This window comes from Sander lucioperca, chromosome 9 (assembly GCF_008315115.2).
Source record: "Sander lucioperca isolate FBNREF2018 chromosome 9, SLUC_FBN_1.2, whole genome shotgun sequence".
NCBI classification, from domain to species: Eukaryota; Metazoa; Chordata; class Actinopteri; order Perciformes; family Percidae; genus Sander; species Sander lucioperca.
The window spans coordinates 6,258,844-6,269,877 of record NC_050181.1 but is presented as its reverse complement, the minus strand read 5'-3'; positions in this window follow the sequence as shown (position 1 = coordinate 6,269,877).

Here is an 11,034-nt window from a genome sequence, read left to right as displayed (position 1 = left end):
GTACAACATTGAAACATAGTTGTGAGCAAGCAACCAATGTTGCAACACATTTCTGCCTCAAAAAAGTTGAAGAAAGCTGACTTGGCATCATGATATATTATTGCTTCAGTTGTTTCTTTTGTACAAATCTTCATGTTCATTTATGTTACAGGCCACTGCAATCATACACTTATTGTACTGTGTGTAATGTTGTTCCTCTACAGATCAATACAACTTAATTATGTCAATTGAATCCCTAATTAATGCCCTTAAATTCAGCAGTGTTACCTTGAGATCCCATCCATTGTTCAGTAACCAAATTAGCTTTAACTAGTTACACCTGTTATAGTGAGAACACTGTGTGCTTCTCTTTTCTTGGAAGATGCTGGAACTGGAAACGCTTTCAACTCAAGTAAACGCCTACACGTTCATAAAATCCCCAAACTGGACAATGAAGCTTGAGTTGTTAAACATTTTATAGTGAAATACCCCTGTTCTCTCAGCCTCGTACACACAAGCAGAAGTCAAGCATTTACTGACCCTAAAAATAAATGTTTTCTGCCAATTGTATAATTACATGGCGCAGGGATGTTAGCGTGTAATGTGATGCCGTTTTGTGTGTGTTTGTGAAGGGAAGGGGTTGCGGAAAGGGGTTGCGGAAAGAGGAGGGAGATGGGGCGGGGGAGCTTTGGTACAATATAATTAAAATAGGATGGCCTTCGCAGGGCTCAACTTGTTATTGTCTATTCAACCTCAAAAAGACAGCATGTAAAAATAGACATGTGGCAAGTTTTTCTTCTTCGTCATCTATATATTTCACAAAGATTCGATGAATGAATACGGCTTTGAGGTGGTGACGCTTATCAACATCTCGATATCTAGCGAAATGACAGCCTCAGCATTCCCTCAATCAGGTTTTTGTACCAGCACATACCATTTGCATGTATATCCGCTGTAAATCTGTCAACACAATAAATCCCCTCTCTTTACATAGTAGCCTACTTAAAAACTTCAGGTAAACCTTCAACCGTTGGTGTTCCCTGAGTTTCACCCCGGGCTGGCCAGTGCTTGCTTTTCTGACTTATGCAATTCCATCCAAGAGGTATTTTATTGAAGTGGTTGCCTATTTGCCCTCACATTAAACGCCTGAGGAATTCGTCCCTGGGTTTGCTGAGGTTGTTTTGATGTGCATTTAAAAAGCCAGTGTGTACAGAAGGAGCTCATTCACAGCTCACAGGGACTCAATGGCTTCATTTGTCCTTGAAGGTAAACACTCACAGAGGAGGCCCTCAAATATGGCCTTTTCAAATGCCAAGGCCCCCTCGGCTCTCCATCATATGTAACAATGAACAAATTCCTATTCAAAAGCACTTACTGTGCGATAGCATAGCATTGTGGTGCCTTCAACACACCTGAGTAAATGAATGAACCACATCACTGTGGAACAAAGCATGTTTACAGTTTAATAAACGTGACAGCCATGTATGATGCACTTACGCTGGATGAATGCCACGTTTCATTACTGAAAACCTGTTTGACACATTGAAAGCAGGCCAAAATAAAGACATTTTTTCACTGGGGATTAGAATAAATATGTGTTGTCTGGGTCGGTGGTTCCCAGCCTTTTCTTGCCTGATGTACTGTACCTCCACACACCGTCATACCAAATGTGTTCTATGGATAGATTAAAAACTGGATGTTACTGTACTGTACAGGATGCTTATTGTAAAATAAAATAAAATAAAGGATGTTGTTACAATAATGTTTTCATACAATTGAACTGTCAATGTTTAGGTTGCTTTTGTCAACTTTGTATTCGTACTACACTTGGACTGGCTGAACGTTTCAACCATTTATCCATTACTTTCAGCAAACTATTTATCTACTTATTTATTACTTTTAGTTATTTCAATTGTTTACTTAACATAGAGTTATGTTGTCACTTATCTCCGTGGTGCAACCACTTTTATTTTAGTAATACACAAATCACCAATTTAGTAATAATTCACTTTAGGCAACATACACACAGCTGGTGCAACAGGCTGCTGAAGTCAAATACGCCCTTGCATCAGACACCTGCCAAATGCTTGCACACAACCGTTGGCATCTTTGTTGCCATCAAAAGCAAAGTGAAAACATTATGTTCAGTACAGTATACTTGTGGAATGTGTTTCTCAGCATGAAATACCACAAATGAAAGCACAACAAACAAGTCTTCTAAAAATAAAGTCAAACGCTATTGTTTGTGTCTGGATCTGATAATCAAAATACTAAGACAACGCACCACATTTCACCCTGCAGGTTCCCAGCATGCCGCAATGACTCATCACTGCCACCATCTATTCACGGATGTCCCACGCGTTGCAGCAGGTTATTTTTTTCAAGGTATTCCCAGGTGAGGTGTGTGTGTCAGATTCACTGTCATGTCTTTCACAGCACCTATTACACGCAGACAGCCCTTGTGAGATCCTGATGGTGTTTCTCTGTCAACGTCTCATGCCGAATTACTTCAGGTCCAACAACAAATATGAAGGTTTGAGACTGTGTAGGTGTGAAGATGTTTTTTTGTAGAGTGGAGCCCCACATTCCCACAACACCTGTAAAATTCCACTCTGGTTTGTAGTGTTGATGCAGCAGAGCGACATCCCACACAAGCCAACACCGCTCATACTTTAGATAAAAGAAGTGTTCTCTTGCATGACCGCAACATTTAACCTTGTGATTGACAGTTTGTTCCACATGCCAGATATGCACACATGTTGCCAGGGTGTGTTGTGTTTTTACTTTACTCATGCTGCTATAAACAAGAGCTTCTCCATTAATAAAAAAAATGAGATCGAGTTTGACATAATAGTCAAAACACTTAAAAGTCAAAATCATAATTGCTTTAAAGGGGTGATAGAATGATTATATAGGGTATTTCACACTGTTCCTTAAGGTCTCCTAATAGGGTATGTAACATTGGTTGGGTTGAGTGCTATTTTATGGGCCCTTAACTACCCTGTGAATATGGCCCTATTTGTAACAAGAACTTTTCTTCCAAATATGGTATGATCATGAATATTTAGATGAGCTATGCGCTGATTCGTTTGAGCAAACCACATACACATACATTGGAGACGAGACAGCAGGTCTCATATTTCAGACACTGCAAATTTATACATTGTTTGTCTGCTATTTCGTTATTAAATTCACTTCTGAGACTTTTTTATGCGAGAAATCAACTATATAAAGCTCAAATATGGGCCGTTTTACAAAAACTGATGGCTAATTGCAAATTTGGTAAGACGTGTCGGACTTCAGGAGCTCCACACAGTCTGACGAGAAAGTGGCAGCCTGCTGGGTTCCATACCCAGTGAAAGTCACCGTTTCTGGGTTATTGGACTACCGGGGCTCGGGGCTCCGCGGAGCTGGTCGGCTGCCAGCTGCCGGCATAACTATCGTATATTTACAGTTTGAATTTCGTCACGGCATGTATATCACAGCTACCCTAAGGTCTTACAAAGCTAACACTTTTGTCCGATTTCAATTTAATGCATTTTTGTGAACATGAGGGGTTTAGTTAGCTGCTAGTGTCCCTTCAATCCTATGGGTAAAGATCGCAGCTAGCTAGCTACACTTTCGGCATAACTAGAGTATATTTACAGTTTGAATTTCGTCACGCCACTTATATTACAGCTACCCCAAGGTCTTACAAAGCTAACACTTGTGTCCGATTTCAGTTGAATGCATTTTTGTGAATGTGAGGGGTTTCATTAGCTGCTAGTGTCCCTTCAATCCTATGGATAAAGATCGCGGCTAGCTAGCTACACTTTCGGCATAACTATAGTATATTTAAACTTTGAATTTCGTCACGGCATGTATATCACAGCGACCCTAAGGTCTTACAAAGCTTAGCTAACACTTTTGTCCGATTTCAATTGAATGCATTTTTGTGAATTTCAGAGGTCTCGTTAGGAGGAGGCTAGCTAGGTCTCATTGATAGAGCTCCATCCAGCTCACCGCGGGCTCTATCAATAAGACTCGCGGACAAGAGGCGTTTATTTCCCCGATCGTTTGTTTAAATAAGTCAACACACATATCTATTATAAGATTAACTGGAACCTGTGGTAAGAGATTGCGGGCGTAACAAGCTCGCTGACCGCGCTCTCACTCACACACACCGGCCATTTAGCAGGAAGACAGGAGGGAGAACAGCAGCGTTTGGTAGCCCAGTAACCCAGAAACGGTGACTTTTCTCACATAAAAAAGTCTCAGAAGTGAATTTAGTGATAAAATAGCAGATGAACAATGTATACAATTTCTGAGATCTGCGCGACCTATTCAGAAGACTACCTGATCTCAGATCAGTGGTGTAGCCTATGTAAATGTTGGGGCGTGACAAAGATAGAGACTAGAGCCAAATAAGGAGGAGCCACCGAGTTGACGTCAACTCGGTGGTTCGTTGAGATTTGCCCGTTTTCAGAGGCAGTTTCAAATTGTGAGATTTGCAGAGGAAAGGGGTGTCAATTGGGATTTTGAGGTTCTATGTATGTCCTATTTACCCACCAAACGTGTCGTTCTTCAACTATGACAAGGTAAAATCGGTTTTGCATTCTATCACCCCTTTACTTTTGCAAATCTCTTTTTTATTCTTTTTTCATATATTAAATTTTATTCTGGTTAACTAGTAACTTGTTGGTAGTAACAGGTTTTTGGAGGCTGTAAAAACTCCTAACATTGTTGTAAAAATGTGTCATTTATTACTATGCCACCCTTATAATTATATTGCTATTGCTAATATAATATCAAGATTTATGTTACTGTTTGGAATCTTTCATAAAGTATTTTATTATGTTTCACATCCATTAACCAACCAGGAACACCTCATGTTTTAGGATGAATCTATCATTGTGATATTTAATAGTTCCAAAACTCAAACTGTAGCTGACATAGACTGAATGATAAAAAGAAAAGAGAATTAGTTTTGCAGTAAGTGTCAAACTCATTACCTTTGTTTTTGTTGCACATCTGGATGGAATAAAGTTTTGTAGCACAAATGTTGGAAGTTTTGGCAAACACCTCTCACTTCTTGTTGCTTGTTTATAAAATAGTTTAGCAGCCAATCCTATGTGCCATCTGACAAAATGCAAATTAAATCAGTGTTACTATTCAGTGATCCATTCCTGTGTGACAGTGCTTCTATCACATCACTGAATGAATCAAAAAGTTTGTTTTCTGTATGGCGTCAGGTTTATGGCCTGTCTTCCGAGCACGAAACATGCTCACGAGCAAATTATATCATTTCACACGCGCAGATATTACTCTTTGTGCACCAATTCAACAATCAAGAGTTGTACAGGAAGCTGCGAGTGTGAAACAAAACATAGGGAGAAGGAAAGAATGGCACCTGCGTGTATAAAACTAAGCATCACGTGCACAGAGCAGCCAAAGCGCGGCCGCGAGTGTCTGCTTTGCGAGCGCTGGACGGCATACACGCTCTCACAGGTAAACTCTGCCCTCGAAGTTGATTCCTTCTCGCTCAAAATGAAACTGGTTTTTGACATTTTGGAGGCGGAAACCAAAGAGGAACTTATTGGTTACTTTCAAGGCGATCTCATCCACACAGACCTTCTTAGTTTACCTTGATTGACAGCTATGGTTCAGGAAGCCTGGAGTTGTTGTACCGGCCGAAGAACTTTCTTGTTTTCTTGTTTCTTGGCCGTTTTTCTGTCTTTATTAACGATGTAGTGCGAGATAGCACCGTAAATAAAGGACTGTATACGTGTCTCTCATCCGTTCTGTTGTTGGGATATGTGCGATGCTTTTGAAATGCCTGTAAATCCTTGCTGATGTATGTACCAATACCTCTAACATTAGAGCTAACGTTAGCCTTAGCTAACATGGCTGTTGTTAGCCTGGCCAGCCAGTCTGATTAATCCAGAAACAGAAAAAAAAATGTCATGACGTGGTGTACGATGTAAAGTTAGCGTGTGATCGCGTTCTACTAATAAGTTAAACATGCCAAAAATAATATAAGTATTTGGTTTATGTCAGTTGTCTCTAAATTTCTGTTATGTTTTGTTTCACGATCGTAGCTGCCTGTACAACTCTCCATTGTTGAATTGGTAAGTAGTATACTAGTAGTGATTATAGTATAATAGTAGTGAGTATAATAAGTAATATCTGCGCATGTGAAATGATATAATTTGCTCGTGAGCATGTTTTATCGTGCTTGCGAGATATGACATAATCCTGATGCCATACTTCTGGTCTCTGAGCTTTTGATTGCTCCGCTGACCTGCACAGAACAAAGACAAAGAAATGAGTATCCACTGCATCAGCATTGTCTAAGCTCACCAGCGTGCAAAGCATGTAAATTGCAGGGAAGGGTGGGTATGTATACTGTAATTTCAATGGAATATGTGTGCTTAAATTAGAGCGCGGCGTGGTTAGGGGGGCAAATGTACCGAGGCACTGAGGCCTCTGGCTGGTGATTGGCTGTGTTATGGCAGACAGGGCCTTTCCACTGGTTGTGACGGGCAGTTCTGATGTGGCCGACCACGCGGCCCTGATGACGGGGTTGCATGTGTTCCTTGACCCTGACCATAATGGACAACTTTTACCCGCCGGAAGAAAATTACAGCCCCTCAGGAATGTTGCTGTTATTATTTTTCCTTCTTCCTATAAAATAGAAAAGGACATTTCAACGTTTAAGTCATTATAAAACCATTGCAGCTAACCATCCGCAGAGGGAAATGGCCTTTTCTGTTGTTGTTGTCCATGTAGGAGGATAATAGATGATTATGAGGGTGTGTAGATGAGTTTTTGGGGATGTTCTGCTAAATTAGACAAGGACAATCAACACATTTGACTAATTTCTTCCTCTATAACCCGCCTACTACTCCACTAATCCTCTACCATGGCTGAAATGTATCTGTCACTCAATTTATGTCAGATGCAGAGGGCGTGGATGTCATACTTTGTATGGCGGTGTCTGTGTGAGTCAACGAACGGCATACACAGTTTTCATTCTGAGGGAACACATGTTTGAAGACTTTCCCACACAAGCTTCTAACAATATAACTCAAACACTTTAACACATCTCTTGTGGGAGTAAAGCAAGTTAAAGTTTTAAATCATCCTTAAAATATATCTCCTGGAGCATTCCTTCAAACCAACCTGTGCACGGTGGTAAAACTAAAAGTAACTCACTAGTCGACTCCATATAAACTGAAATTGCTTGATATATTTGGCTTGAGTCATTTGGGTACATTTAATAGGGTCTGTAAGAAGTTAAATAGAATTGCCACATTGGTCAACAGTAAAAGTGAGGCTGGTTTGGCTACAGTAGGTCCAGCATCTGTTTAAAAGCTATGAACTTGACACAAAGGGGGGAACTCTGGCTCACCCTCAACCTCCTTTGGAGAGTGTAGCCCAAACAGCACACAAACAGGTGGCAGAGCTCAGCTGTTTCATCCCTTGGTATAGTGAAACTCCTCATTAGAATTTAGGTCAAGAGACTCTGTTGAACTTTGAGACACAAACTGTTTTTTTGGTCCTTTGGTCCTTTTTTTGAAGTGTGGAGATAAAGATCACGGAGATTAGCGCAGCTTAAATTCAGGGAGATGACTTTTTTTTGGGGGGGGGGGGGGGTTACCATCACTGATAATATCTGCTGTGGAGGATCAAAAGAGAAGAGTCTCAGCCCTGAGGGATGCTGTTGCCTCTTGTTGCTCCTCACCTCGCTTCACCTGTCCTGTCAGGTGTGTATGCAGAGAACAGGAGAGAAAAAGAAAAGAAAGAGAGAGAGAGAGAGAGAGAGAGAGGTGGGGATATTATGTGACAGATGAAGAGAAAAAAGAAAAAATGAGGCAGGCGAAGAATTCCCTTCAATCTTCAAATATTTTACGCAGTGTTAAGGTAATGAAAGGCGTCCTGCAGGCAGATCCAGATCCTCCACCTAAAATTAAGTGGCTGTTGCTTAAACAACTCTAAGGGTATTCTGAGAATGCTGATGACACTAGGCAACCAAACCACAATCCTTGTTTAAAACTAACGAGTCCTCCAAACCATACAACTATACAGGTTGTTTATTTGTACCCTCTAATATGACCCAGGAGGATTGTTTCATAAATTAGCGGCCCTAGCGGTCCTCATAGCTGAACAACAGAACATAAACATTTCGTTAAAGCGGTGAAGCAGTTACAGTTCCGTTACCAAAACTACTGAATTAAATTTTGAAAAAAGATTGTGGTTTGGGTTAAAATCATGGATATTTGTTACATTACTTCACATCTGGTTACGCACGTGACGCAGTAGTTCTGTAATGGACAAAAACAACTTGACGTTTACTTTAATTTTCAAATAGGACTCTAATGTCTCATTATCTAATTCAATGTCTCTAATGAATGTCTTCAGGACTTCAATGTCAAAAAGGACCAAATCTTTAATTTTTTCAAATTTATTTTTAGAAACCTATGTCTTTCTTGAAAGCACCAGCAAAGATGATTCAACATGGTCTCTGCTGACAGCTGCATTCCAATGAGACATCCCTTTGACATTTCCCTTCTCTCTCCTCTCCAATCACATCTCTCACTGGCTACTATCTAACCAGCAAAACACAAGTGTGCCAAAATACTTGAAAAATGAATGAATAAAATGACATTATCACAAGCAAGGACTATTGTGGAAACTCTTGTGGGTGCATTCAGCAAACTTTTAATGCAAGATGGGACAAAATTTTAATTAACCTTTTCATGTTTGCCCATTGTTATTGGAGCTTTCTTGAATGCACCAGCAAGATGAGTTTTTACAATTGTCTCTGTTCACAACTATACTCCCATGCGACAATGAAACATCTTTGACAAAAAACTAGGAGCCAAAGATATGTTCATTTAGATGAATGACCAATCATAATGTTTTGATTTTCATACCTTATATGAACAGCAGAAAACAGTGCCTTACAGTTAGAAAATCAATTAAAAAACCTGTATCATTCTTTGGAAAATAGTTGCAAATAATGTAAAGCATAAGTGATTTATTGTAACATTAATAAGTGCTAAACCACAGCAATGGTCCGTTATTATATTCACACTTAACCTCCTTTTCACTCCACAATAAATGGCTTCACACACATTTAAGTCGGAGCTCATGTAGTCTTATGAAACCCAAGGATTTCCTGTGTAGGTGAAGAAGACACTGGTAGGCTGTCCTAAACTGTGACTCAACAATGTGTCCCATTGGGTAGAGCAGTATAGCAGCCGGGTGATTTGCATAACTTTTTATAATTATTTACTGTCTGTTTATTTAAGACAATACTGATGTCCATGTTGATACGGTTGAAAGATCCCTGGTGTATTCCTCTTGTTAAAACAATAAGTTGAACATGAAGTTACGGGGAAGCACATCCTATTGTGATAGAAACACATAAAACAGGAATAACTGTGAGAAATTTCCATGCTGCTGAAATGTTAGCACGGAGATATGATTTTGAAATATTTCCTGTTCACAAACTTGGAACCGCAGTCTTTGATTCAGACTCGTTATTTATCGCTTGAGCGCCTCATATCTCCTGTGGGCATGCGCGTAAATTGCCTGTGTGTAGATGTTGAGATAGTGATCACAGCACTACATCCTCAGCTTTGGTGTGCTGACAGATGGAAGCTGGAGATTTTCAGACACTTGTGAATGCTGAGAGTTGAAAAGTTAATTAACCTGGGGTGAAAAGGTAAATTTAAAAGGATCTTTTCACTGACAAATATTCAGGTCTCTCAGGTACATAGTATAATGAGTTTCCCTGTCTTGACCACATTTTTTTTTTTTTAAATATTCTTTTGTGAAGTAAAAGCCCTGTACTTCCAGTTTTAGTGATTTTGTTGCTTTTGAAATTAAGGATGATGTCCCCATTGTGATGAAACAAGACTTGCAGCTCTGTGAGGCTGTACTTACCGCCATTATTCTAACATGCTCACAAAGACAATGCTAACATGCATCAGCAGGTAGAATGTTCACCATTTTAACTATTTTAGTTTAGCTTGTTAACTAATTAGCACTAAACACAAAGTACACCTGACTACAGGCTGATGAAAATGTCATTCGTTTTGCAGGTACAAACCAAAGTATTGGACACCATTTTTAACCTGATGGTGCTATATGGAAAGTTAAGGGATCACCAAAGTGATTACAATTTAACCTGAGGCGGACATGCATGTCTGTATCACATTTCATGGCAATCCATCCAACAGTTGTCAAGATATTTCTGTCTGGACCCAAGTGGTGGACAGACCAACCAACTGTCCAACTGACATTGCCATACTTCGCATGGTGTGGCTAAAAACCTACATTGGGATTTATCAATCTCACAAAAACAAAAGACACATACATTTCAAAAGAAAAATGTAGTCCTGCGAAGTCCTCATATCAGAGTTCAAAGAACTTAATAACTAAATAAAATGTGTGCCTGTAAATATCATGTCTGCAAAGAAGTATTTGAGCTGTTAATGAACATATGTCCCAACTGTTTTTTTCCATTGTGAAATAGTATCTGTTACAATACCTAGTTAGCCATAAATCAGTCCCAATAATTATAGAGACAGTAATCTCTGTAATTGCTCTGAGGTGGGCGAAGATCGTGTCTCGATGTCTGCATGCCTCATACCACATTTACAGGTTAATCAATGTGGGAGGCAGTAGGCAGCCGCCACACCTCCTAATATACAGTAGTTACTACATCAGACGTGATATGAAGACATGCTGTGTTTGCAGAAAGAATGAAGAAAGAGCATCAGCTAATCTAATTCATTTAGTCAAAGATTAACCCTAGTGGCATTCTTAACACGGGAGTTTATTTTGGGAGTGTGTGGTATTTACATTTAAATATGTTTTTTTCTATCTAAATGTTTCAGGATGTTTGAATTCTTAAACCTTCTGTGTCTTATGCAGAAGCACACAGTAAGCTAACCACGTGTGCAACCACCATACCCAAATCATAAATGGGGGGGAGGGGGGGGGGGGGTTTAAAGCTCCCTGGAGAGACCCAATCATTGCACCACTGAAATATATACCCATCAAACA